The sequence below is a fragment of the Cryptomeria japonica genome, chromosome 3 (genome assembly GCF_030272615.1).
Source record: "Cryptomeria japonica chromosome 3, Sugi_1.0, whole genome shotgun sequence".
Classification (NCBI taxonomy): domain Eukaryota; kingdom Viridiplantae; phylum Streptophyta; class Pinopsida; order Cupressales; family Cupressaceae; genus Cryptomeria; species Cryptomeria japonica.
The window spans coordinates 521,106,051-521,119,366 of record NC_081407.1 but is presented as its reverse complement, the minus strand read 5'-3'; positions in this window follow the sequence as shown (position 1 = coordinate 521,119,366).

The following is a 13,316-nucleotide window of genomic DNA, read 5'->3' as shown; positions in this document are numbered from 1 at the left end:
AGATTTGTGTACCTTTAGTGGCCCTGTCATAGTGGGAAAAAGTAATCACCCTGTGAGAATGACCCAAGTGAGTACAACTAGACCTGCGCATTCCAACTCACTATAATAAATAGGCCTCTGGTGATTAAAGTCTCAGAGGATGGGATTATTTGAGTTTTCTCTTTGAGATCTCTCATATCGAGCATTTTGTAGGGCCTCACAATCTCAATCATGTTTACGTGACTACAACTTGTCTCGGTACCTTGTTGGGCTATAGGCCTCAATCATGCTTGCGTGACTTCAAGGGGTAATTTCAAACAGAATTCCTGACTAAGAACTATAAGATTAGATGCTACCCGATTCACCTCCGAAAGGTTGATAATCATTGTGCAAGAGAGATAGTAAATCTCCCAAGACACTTGCCATATCGTGCCCCCATTAGCATTTGGAGTCGACTAATATGGCATTGAGAATCCATTGCGCAAGACTTAGCGAACATATTCTAATTAGCTATTGGGTGTGTACCTAAGTTAGCAAGCGAAGGTTTTCTTCTCTAAGCCAACTTCCATAGGGTAGCGTGCTGTGATTTGAGTTACTATTCATACTGTGTGTTTTCTATGTTTTCATCTCTCAAGCTAAAACTGGAATACTAAAACTAGAGAAAACAAATCAAAACAAATCAGCAACTCAGTGATAAACTCTGTCCATGTCAAAGCTAGTCTATCTTGGTCAGAAATCAGTCCACCTCAGAATTGGTCATACTCAGAAATCAAAAAACTCAGAATTCTTGTCTCTATCCTATTAACAGTTGTACAAGCTTGATAATTTGTTGTCCTGCACCATATCTTATGTCGTACGAGTCTTCTAAATTGTTGTGGTCATACGAGACCCACCAGTCTATAGTTTAAGCTAAATCCTATGTCGTACGAAACAAAACTGCACTGAATCCTTTATCGTTCGGGACCTACCCATTTGTCGTACGGTACTAGGCAGCAACTTGTATGAAACAAAACTGTTGTCATCCTTAAACTGTTATACTGTCATACAGTCTCAAAAATTCTGTCATACTAGTCTCTGATTTTGCCAGTCCATAACAGTCAAACCTATCTAAAACAGTTTACAGCAAGCCTAAAACTAGTTATCATCCTCCGGAGCATAAACAATCTTGATAGTGTACCTCTGCCATTACATTGCACAATTTTGTCGATCATCTTTAGACTAGTTCAAAAAAATATCTTATCAAACCTAAGTCAACCTAGATAACATCTTACACAGGATAGATCATTCCTGAAACCAGACCAGATCTTAGTTACTTCACTCAATCACTACGTTAAATGAACTACTAGCTACAATTTGATCTTGACTTCTGCAAAACATTTGGCTCTTGGTCCTATCGGTTACAAAATGCCTGTTCAAACTAGAAATTCTCACAACAAAAAAGACAAAGAAATAGAAATTCCCTTTTTGTCAAAAGACAATCCATTCTTTGTGGAAAACCCCTTTTACAATAAGCCGTCCTCGTCATAGATACCAGTTTACGACATACCAATCTTTGGTCAGCCCTTATCTCCCACCATGTCTGGGGAAAGACAAGAAAGAGAAGCTAGTAAACAAGACACTCACAATGACATTAGCAATCATGCCACTGATAGTGATTCCTCATCGACTGAATCTGAGCTTCCTGAACCTCCCGAATTCGAAGTACATAGATGTCAGAATGATAAAGAGTTCTGAAAAATGATGAAGGTCATCATGGCTAGGGAAAAAGAAGACTATTTTCTAGAATTAGCAAATCAAGGTGCCAAACTCCCTACTGGTTATAATGTGGAGGCCCTCGTCACTAAAGAGGAAGAGACACCATGGGGAAAAATAAGAAAACAAATGCAAACATTACAAACTACGGTCACAAAACTACAAAACAAAGATAAAATGCCAAAACAATATTCTCTTGACACAATATGCCCATTCCCATTTGACAAAAAATTTTACATGCCTCTATTTCCTTCACGAGTTGAGATCCCAAAATTTGACAAATATGATGGTACCTTAGATCCTCAAGATCATGTCAGAGAGTTTTGTGCCGCCTGTATGGAGTTAATGTATGATCAAACATACCTCATGCGCCTTTTCCCAAGGAGTTTAGGGGGTCAAGCAATGGAATGGTTCTCAAGTCTACCCAAAGGAATAAAAACATTTGAAGAACTAATCCAACTATTTTTACAATAATACTCATACAACATTCATCACCCGGTCACCATGATAGAACTTTGAAATACCAGACAAAAGACAGGAGAACCCTTTCTCACTTTTCTACAACGATGGAGAAAGATGTTCTCTAGATATTCACGGACTATCCCAGATCTTGAGAAAATGGATATCTTTGTCAACAACCTAATTCCTAAATTAAAGTATAGTGTTAAGATGAAAGTAAATCCTTCATTCAACAAAATGGTGGATAACGCCCTCAGAATGGAAGTTGTGCTTATAAAAAAGGGAGATATATCGCTTTTGAAAGAAACATCGCAAGGTTCTAGCTCTAAAGAAAAGAGCAAGTACTGGAAATATGACAAAGATAACAATAGAAACATTGTTAGTGTTGGAGTGGTAGATACTGTCCAAGCAAAAAAAAAATCCACAATATTTAACTTGGCTAGTGGTACACAAGCACTCAAAGCAGCTGAAACTGCGACAGAAAATCCTCCAAAGAAAACAAGAGAATGGTTTAAAGAAAAGCCTTGGGTCTCAAAACCTAAGCGTGATTTTACTCCTCTAGATGAGTCATATGAGTCTGCTTTTAAAACCTTATTGGTAAATAAACTGATAACATTGCCAGACAATTCTAGACCATATGACCCATAAATTAGACCCAAATGGTGGAGAGAAAACATATACTATGAATATCATCGGAACAAGGGACATAACAAAACAACTACATGAAACCCCGACATGAAATCCAAGATCTCATTGACGCAGGCAAGATGTTTGTTGGAAATCATGTGACTAGTGCTGATCATAAGGCCTTTAAAGATCCCTTACCGACTTATGAACAAGGAGATTCCTCAAAATCCAAGGGAGGAGCTAGAGTCAATTATACCTACACTAACAAGGATAATGTGATCAACATGATTGAATATGCTCAACCTGAATATTGCAATATGATCATAGTCTCGGATCACCAAAGTCAAACACAAGCTGCTAATGCCATGACTCGCGCTCAAAGGAAGATTACTCTCCCAGGATCTAGTTCCTCAACTTTTGATCAAACAACATCAAATCTACCAAATAGACAAACAGACACAATCATGGCCAAATCAAAACAACTGGATTCATTGTCTTCTCCTGGTTATAGTATTGTCAAACAATTAAAGAGAACCAATGCTCAAATCTCCATTTTGGAATTGCTTAAGATCTCTTCTGCTCATAGAGAGGTCCTCTACAAGGCTTTACTTACCACCAGTGTTCCTAAATATTTAGATGTAGATCGGTTTCAATCTATGGTGGGTCACCTGACCTCACCTCATTATCTCACTTTCTCTGAAGAAGATGATAACTCACTGAGTCACCCACATAACCAACCATTACACATTGAAGCCATGATCCATAAACACCGAGTTAAATGTGTTTTGATATATGCGTTGGGTTAAATATTTGTACATACAATCTACTGACACAGCTGGGATTTTTTGCAAATGTTATTGATCCACAAAAGAAAATAACAATCAAGGCTTATGATGAAGAAGAAAGAACCTCCAAGGGTCTGGTGTGATTACCAATCAGGGTAGGACCTGTAAAAAGAGATGGCATTTTTCAAGTCCTGGATCTTCATCTTTCATACAACATTTTACTAGGCAGGCCATGGATTCATGAAATGAAAGCAGTATCATCTACGTATCATCAATGCCTGAAGTTTCCTTATAATGGAGTTGAAGTCAGTATTCCTGTCGATACAAGTTATGCCTGCAATGCATTAACGCAGAGTTCTGATGCTTTTGTTCCTCATAATAGAGCGGCCTCCACAGCTAAAAGTTCAGAATCTTTGCTGAAACATTTACAAAAGAAATTGAAAATCACAAACACTAGCATAGATGGATACAAAATAGAGTCTATACTCTCACTGATGTCTCTTCCTCCATCACCAAGACAGTCGGGAAAACCATCAGAGGCTATGAAGCCACAAAATTCAACTCCAAAAGTCCTTTACGATGGTGTCTTTATACAATCCTCTACTTCTCTTGCGAGTGAAATAGAAGAGGATGATGTTCTCAAGTCACTTTTCAAAGAAGACAGTGCAAATAAAGAAATGCGACATTGTGAGATTTCTCCGACACAATATGGTCCAGGCTATAAGATGCTTCAACGCATGGGATATTCAGGTACTGGTCCTTTAGGCAAACATCAAAAAGGTATTGTTGAACCTATTCAGTTACAAACTAAGTCTGCCTATGATAAAGCTGGACTGGGATATGATCCAAGAAAGCAATCAGACCAGAAACACACATCCCACAATCAATGTAAGTGGAAGAAAAAGGTACTACCTTTAACAACACAAGAAATTAGTACTCAACAAACTCAGGAAGAGTGTGACGGTGAACAAAAAGAATTATTCACCCAGAGAGAGGAAACAAATGGTAATCAGGTTCCAGTTATATCAGCTATAATACCATAAGAAGTAGAAGTCCCAGAGGATATGAGAGATGAAGTATATAGAATTGGGGAATTGTTTGCACCGCTGAACATTCCGGTCACATATACTGGCAGACAACAAGTAGATGATTCAGAAACTGATTCAAATGAGTATGAATGGGGTCCTGACCATCTCTCAGATACATCTACTACAGAAACCCCTGAAGAATCCAGTGATATCACAGATGATGCACAAGAGCTGATATGCCTAAAAATGCAAAAAGAAATGGAAGAAATCAGACTAAAAAGACAAGAAGACTATGAACGACAGATGGAGGAAGAAAGGACACAAGCAATTTCTTCACCCACTAACTCTCCTTCTAATGAGATAAGACAAACTAGATATGGAGCTACAAAAGAAGAATTAGAAGCTACAAAAACAAAACCAGTCATCAGTCCAGAGGAAACTGAATGGAACAGGTGATAGGGATTAACAGAACCATCAAAGACATGTCCACAAGTGTGTCAAATACAAGCAATCAATGAACCAAATCACAAAGGAACTTGTAGCATCAAAGATGTGGGTGTTGATACTATATATACTTTTACTAAGCCACTTGAAGATGAGTCAGCAACTTCATCCTATGAATTTGATGACTCAGACAAGAGCTCTGTTTATAACAACAACTATTCAACAATGCATTATGACTACTCTATCATGAATGATGAGATACTGTCTACTGTCACACCATGGTATGTAGTCCAGTCTGAAGTAGGTGATGATGCTAGAAGTAGTTCGGTTGGGTTAGGTCCAATAAATACTAACATAATTTTTGATAATTGTGTCGTGACTCTTCCTGGTCTCGAGACACATATGCAAGGTAGTCTTCTGGAACTCGACTGGTCAGTCTGAAGCCATGATGATAGTACTGTGAATTTCCTTGAGCCTGTTCCAACCTTATCCTTAATACATCCTGAACTGATTGATTGTACTCTTTATAACCAACCCTTGAATGTACCTACTTTTTCTAATGACTATACATTAGCCTACTATCTCAATGTAGTTGAACCCATGTACTCTTCCACCAGTGAACAGAGTGAAAACATGACTGAAACAAATATCAAGTATCTTAGTCACAAAAATAAGAAAAATAAAAATAAAAGATCTGATGGCGAAAACCACATTGCGGTGGTGTCAGAATCTAAAAAAGAGAAAATAAAGGACGTACCTAAAGGTGAAAACCTCTCTGAGGAGCCTGAGGGTGAGATACTTGATATACTGCCAAGTCACTTCCAGGAGAGATCTTCCATATTGATCGACCCAACTTAGCCAGTGAACATTGGGAGTCCAAAGACACCACATATCATTCATTTAGCTCAATCACTATCAGTAGAAGAGTTAAAAGATTTCAGCAACCTTTTTTTAGAAAAGAAGATCAACTTTGCATGGACATACTCAGATATGCCAAGACTAGATCCTGATCTCATCATGCATCATCTCTCTATTACACCAGGAGTTAAACCAGTTAAGCAAAAACTTCGTAAGATGCATCCTCATGTGGCATTGCTAGTCAAAACTGAACTAGAAAAATTGCTAAAAGCTAGATTTATCAGAGCTATAGACTATGCAGAATGGATATGAAATATAGTACCTATATCAAAGGTAGACAAATCCATTAGAGTTTGCACAGACTTTAGGGATCTCAACAAGGCATGTTCGAAAGATGTTTTTCCATTGCCCAACATTGACATGATAGTAGATATGACTGTTGGATATGAGATGTATTCATTAATGGATGGATCCTCTAGTTACAATCAGATCAAGATAGCACCCAAAGATCAAGAAAAGACAACTTTCACATGTGCATGGGGAACCTTCTACTGGAATGTTATGCCGTTTGGTCTAAAGAATGTAGGAGCAACTTACCAAAGAGTAGTAACCACTATCTTCCATGATATGATGCATAAAAACATGGAAGATTATGTTGATGAAACCCTGGTAAAAACAATGAAGAGATCTATGCATATTCAAGAACTAGGCCTCATACTAGATAGAATGGAAAGATTCAAGCTCCGGTTAAATCCTAAAAAGTGTGCATTTAGGGTAACATTAGGAAATTTTTTTGGTTACATAATTTCAAAAAAAGGAATTGAGGTTGACCCTGAAAAGGTCCAAGCTATAATGGAAATGCTTCCGCCCAAGAAGATCAGTCAAATGAGAAGTTTACAGGGCCGTCTTCAATCGATAAGGCATTTTATATCTCAGCTAGCAGACAAAGCTCAACCCTTTATGAAGGTATTAAGGAAAAGAATTCAATAGAACTAGGATAAAGATTGTGAACAACATTTACAACAAATCAAATAATATCTTTCTAACCCACCCATATTAATGCCACCGATTCAAGGTAAGCCACTGATCCTGTACATATCAGCTACAAATACTTCACTGGGGGCACTTCTGGCACAACAAGATGACAATAAAAAGGAATGAGCTATCTATTACATCAACATAACATTGGTGTCATATGAAATGAACTACACTATAATAGAGAAAGAATGCTTGGCATTGGTCTTTGCATCACAAAAATTAAGACACTATATGTTGGCACACTCTATTAAGCTGGTAGCTAAGACTGATCCACTCAAATATCTTCTCAGTAAAGAAACACTTACATGGAGACTGGCCAAATGGGTCATGGTTCTTATGAAATTTGATATTGAATATGTGGAACATAAAGCCATCAAAGGATAGGTTATTGTAGATCAACTTGCTGATGCTCCACTTGAAGATAGTCAACCTCTACATATAGAATTCTTGGATGAATCAATCATGCACCTTACTGAACAATCATGGAAGATGTTCTTTGATAGGTCTTTCACTCAACATGGTTCTGGTGCCGGAATACTTTTTATTACTCCTAAAAAATATTCAATTCCAAAAGCTTACAAGATTCTCTTCCCTTGCACAAACAACATTGCAGAATATGAAGCTCTGGTAAACGGGATCAAACTGGCCATCAAGTGGAAGATTGTTGAATTACACATCTATGGAGATTCTCAACTCATTATCAACCAAATCAATGATCTATATCAGAAAAGAGATGAGAAAATGATGCCTTATAATAGAATGGTGGATGATCTCAAAAAATACTTTACCTTTGTATCATTTCAGCAGATCCCCAGAACACCAAATAGAGTAGTGGATGCGATGGCCACTTTGGCATCTATACCATAGCTACATGAGTCTAATTTTTGCTTTGAATTCATGGTGGAAGAGTTACATTATCCTGCCTGTGATTCCCCCGAGTCCCAAATGGTCCGTTCTATTATTGGACATGACTCATCTCGTTATAGCCACATTTACTCTTACCCGCGTGACCAAGTTGTCCATGCTAATCTTTCCTGAAATGAAAAAAGGAACCTAATCTAAAATGCATCACGATACATCATCATTGTTAACGACCTATTGAGGCAAGGTTTAGATAATACTTTGTTTAGATGTCTAGAAACTGAGGAGCCCCAACACACATTATCTGAGGTTCATGAAGGTGTTTGTGGATCCCATTCAAACGGTCTAACTTTAGCACAAAAACTACTAAGGGCTGGCTACTACTGGCCCGACATGGAGAAAGAAGCTATAAAATTTGCTAAAACCTATGAAAAGTGCCAACTGCATGGGAAACCTTATCCATGCTCCAACAAGGGATCTCATACCCTTTGTGACACACTAGCCCTTTCAACAGTGGGCATTTGATCTAATTGGCCAAATATATCCTGCATCATCTAATGGACACAAATTTATTATCACTGCCACTAAGTACTTCACTAAGTGGGTAGAAGCAGTTCCGCTCATCAAGGCAACTGGCAAACAAGTAGCTCTCTTTATTCTTAATTATATCATCTGCAGGTATGGTATACCTTCATCCATTATATCTGACAATGGAGGACAGTTCAAGAACAAAGATCTAGACGAACTCTGGGAGAAATTCAAAATAAAACAACACTGGTCATCAGTATATTACCCTCAAGGTAATGGACAAGCAGAGACATCTAACAAAAACCTATTGACTATCTTGCACAGAATAGTGAACAAATCTGGGAAGGATTGGCATCTGCAGCTCAATCCTGCACTGTGGGCTTATAGAACAAGTATTAGAACACCTATTGGGGTTACACCTTTTTCTCTGGTGTATGGGTCCGAAGCAATATTACCTGTTAAGGTGGAAATACCATCTCTAAGAGTTTCTTTGCAAGGTCTCATTACTGATGAGGAATATAGAATTTCTAGATTGCAAGAGCTTGAATTGCTGGATGAGCGTCGACAAGTGGCGTTTGATCATCTCAGAGTGTACCAAAAGAGAATGTCCAGAGGATATAACAAAAAGGTTCAACACTGAGAATTTCAGGTTGGTGACCTAGTTCTAAGAGAAAATCCTAAAAATCAACAGTTTCAAGACAACAAAGGGAAGTTCAAACCCAACTGGCTGGGTCCCTATATCGTTACTACAACTTTTGGCTTTGGTGCCTATCAACTCTCAACATCGGAAGGAGAACAACTCTACGAGATGATCAACACTATCCATTTGAAGAAATTCTTCACTTGAATATTCTCTGCTCCAACAACTTATGTAGCTAAAAAATTCCTGAAAAAAATAAAAAATCCTAAAAATCAGAAAAAGTCTCAAAGAAATCATAAAAATCAGAAAAAGTCCTGAAGAAATTCAAAAAAAAAGAAAAAAAGGAGAAAAAAAGAAGAAAAAAAGGAAAAAAGAGAGAAAATGCCCTGGTGAAAACTTGGTAAATAGGCACCTTGGTAAAAAGAAAAATATGCATCTCTGCCAAGCAGGTGAAAACCTGGCAAACAGGTGCCTCTTGTACTCAAGCGCTCCATCTATCAATGCAACACTGGCATTCACGCTTTCCTGCATATTAGCTTTTGCTTGTACATATTTTAGTTACTTTTGTGACATCCTGGTTCGTTGGAACCCTCATGGCTTGAAATCGATCAATGTCTTAGTCTTAGGTAATCAACAAGAGCACATTACATGTCCTAAGTAGTATCAACCAAGTTAACCTTACGTCAGTGAAACCTGGTCATCCACTCCGAGTCAGTTACCTGTCTCCTGACTACTAAAGAGTTTTATCATTGAGTTAACAAGCAAAACAACATAACGGAAAACAACCACTAAATAGTTTGAGCTATGCATGCAAATTTTCTTTGCGTGTTGTCTTTTATATTGGTTTTTGATTATTATCCCTTTGAGTAACTCATGGAAGTCTATCATGACTAAGAGGAGAAAGGATTGGGGGCATAATATCTTCTTTGTTTTCTACTTGAAGGAATGATACCAATGATCTGGAAACATCTAAGTTAGCTGGGTGTCTTTGATAAGAGCCTTCACATCAAGGTGGAATTGCCTCACATACCTCGACTCTGCTTATTTGAATGCTATAGGGAGGTCCATATCATTTCTTTGTTTGTTTTGAGGGGATTTCTTTATTGTGCAATCCAGGTCCCTGCAAAATCTATCCAAGGATACGAACTAAAAAATGGTCATTACGGACAAGATAATTACTATTGCACATGAAAAGAAATGAACTCTATTCTGCCTGCTATAATTGTAAAATGCTCAATGATGAAAATTAAGCTTTTCAAAAATCTAGTGACTAGGTTTAGGTTGCATTTTGCATATCATTTTGTATTTCATTCTGCATTTTTTGAATTTAGAGTGATTTCGGTATGGTAATAATGATCTCTTTATCTTCTGAATGAGAGTTGGAGCATTATCATTTCTTATCTAAGTGGTCTCTTTTCATTGTTTCTCCGATCGAGTACTTGTGTTTTGAGATGTTAGCTGCATACATGAGCATCTTATATAGATTCATACATTCACTATCATTCATTTGCATTCATCTTATTGCATAGAAAAATAAAAAAATTGCATTACTCATTAACATCATTTATTTGCATATGAAAAGAAAGAAATAATGACATCCATATTTCATCTACATTACATACATTCATACTGAAAAGAAATGCATACATGTAGAATAAAGCATATAGAAAGTATCTAATAAGCACATCAACACAAGTACAATGAAGTCAAATTAGATCTCATATATATCGTATCAAGTCTATGAGTACAAAATGATGTCCAACGACATGTACAAACTCCCATCGGAGCAAGAATCATATCGGCTACAAAAAATGGGTGTGCCTACAAAAAATAATAATCCCAGCTACAAAAAGAAAAAATCTAGTTGGCACCCTCTCCCTCATCACCTGGTGGAGGAGGAGGAGCCCGATGACTAGGATCCTATCAAGGTGCTTGAGCTCCCTCTGAACGTGCCATATACTGCGAGTAGGGTATCACCTACTGTGCAATAGGAACTGCAACACTATATGCTGTAATATAGTAGGCTGCCCTACTAGTCTGGTGAAGGACCTCCTATTGCAAGGGCTCTATCTCTGCTCACAGTGCTACGATCTAGCTATCACACTCGACCCTCACCTCGACAAGTTGTCGGTCTCACTCTGCCAGTTGAGTTTGAGCCACTATCAACTATGAATGCAGCTCTGCAAGACATGCTCTCATTGACCACCCTGCATTCATCCCCTGCTCTCTCGTAGGCTCTCCTCCCCCATCTCCACCTCCAGTACCACCCTGCTCATCCCTCCACTACCAAACCTGTCTCAGAGCTGCTTGCTCCTCCTCAGTCCTTCCCAATTTCACTCCTACTCTCCCTAGGGATCTGCCCTCCCCCCTTTGCTATCCACCCTCAGATGGAACCTTGTTGCTGCTAGCACTAGGATCACCACCTATCCGCCTTGGAACCTTAGCACTTTGTCTCTAGCCCTACCTCAGGTCCTGCCTCTGGCCCTATCCCTACCCCTATGCTGGTGCAAGGGCATCATCCTCAAAATCCTCAATATGAGGAGCCTGCTTTGCTGGATCTGTGAATCAAGGGAACAGATGCTACTAAAACCAGTCCTTGAACTGGGGCAATACCCCTGCATCTGCCACATCATCCAAATAATCCCATCTAAGTCGCCGGAGACCAGTCAACTCCTGCATCGCCAAGGTGTAGGATAAACGTGGAGACCATCCCTATCTCTCCTCATTTGCATAACACGCATATGATGTATACTCCTAAGATATCCCTTGAGGCCGGCCATATTGCCTCATCACTCGTGAAATGACAAATTGCTCAACAATAGTCTGTGACCTCCAAATGAGATGGCATGTAACAAAAAGGTCCCTGCGCACCAACCGCCAGTCGTCCCACGGCTCTAAGGCCCTATATGGTCTCCATACTATGGCTATCAGGTCATCAAGCTGTCATCTCCAAAAATCTGTCTGGCCCAGATGGGGCTAAGTGATACACCCGGCATACCTGTATATTATCGACTGGCCAAGCTCTCTACTATCATCTACCACCGGCCAACAAATGGGAAGGTACTCCCAAGCCCAAACCTATAAGATATATACACCTGCAGCCATGCTCCTACCATCTTGGTACACAATCTCATGCATCTCTCAATACATGTGGGCCAGTATACAAGAACCCCAACCCAGTCTCTGAGGGGTCTCAACCAATCTCATCAGCATCTTGCCCCATCCACACTAGAAACCCTGCTACCCTCTATCTGGCATCAAAAAACAACCAATGAAACCTGCTAGAACACACGCCAGTGGAAACTCCTTGCTGTATCTGCTCATCAATATGTCCCAACTGATGGAATGGGTCAAAATGTTGGGATCTGTGAATACATGCCTAATCGCCTGCAATCTAGGTAACAGTGCGGTATCATAATTGACCTTATCCCCAACAAAAGGGATACAAAGGATCCTGTACACATCCTCGGGAGTGATAGTCAACTCCCCCACTGGCAAATGAAATGTGTTATGCTCTGAGTGAAAACGCTCAACCAATACTATGAGCATACCATGATTAACACAGATATCAAGTAATCTCAAAAGATGGGTCAAACCACATAAATCAACCTAAGCCTGCTCAACCTCAGATAAATGTCGTACTAATGCCATGGTGGGAGGATATACACATCTGAAGAGCACAAGAGGTAATCGAACCTACAAAAAAACAAAACAAAAAAAAACCCCAACAATGAACATCAAAAAACATTCCGAATAAGCCAAGATGACAAATAAAACATCATGCAATCCAACTAAGTCAAATGCAAAATCAAATTTTCAAGTTTAGACCTTCAAAAATTCTCACTGTTTCCCGAATGACAAAACATAGAAGGGCAGAATTTTGTACGAGTCAGGAATGGCTATAGTACAATAAAACATTCCCAAATGACAAATTATAAGACTCTGCATGACAAAATGGTCTTTTTACTAACATGTCGTACGACACAAGGGTAGGGTCCGAATGACAAAACTAATGGCCCCAAACGACAAAGAAAATTTACTAGTTACTTGTACGAGACATGATCCTGTCTCGCACGATAAAATGTAAAACCTGACCCCACACATGCGAAAAACTTGAAAAATGAACACAAAAATTCAAAATTGGAAACATAAAGAGGCTTAAGATAGATCACTTACTACTGGCTCGTAGTTTCGGGGCCCATTATGACATCTTTGGTGTACAAATCGATGCTGACGAGTAGGGACCACCATTTTCTTTGCAAAAGGCTTTTTGAATTTTCAATTTTTGGAGGGTTAAAATGAATTGAAAATGACACT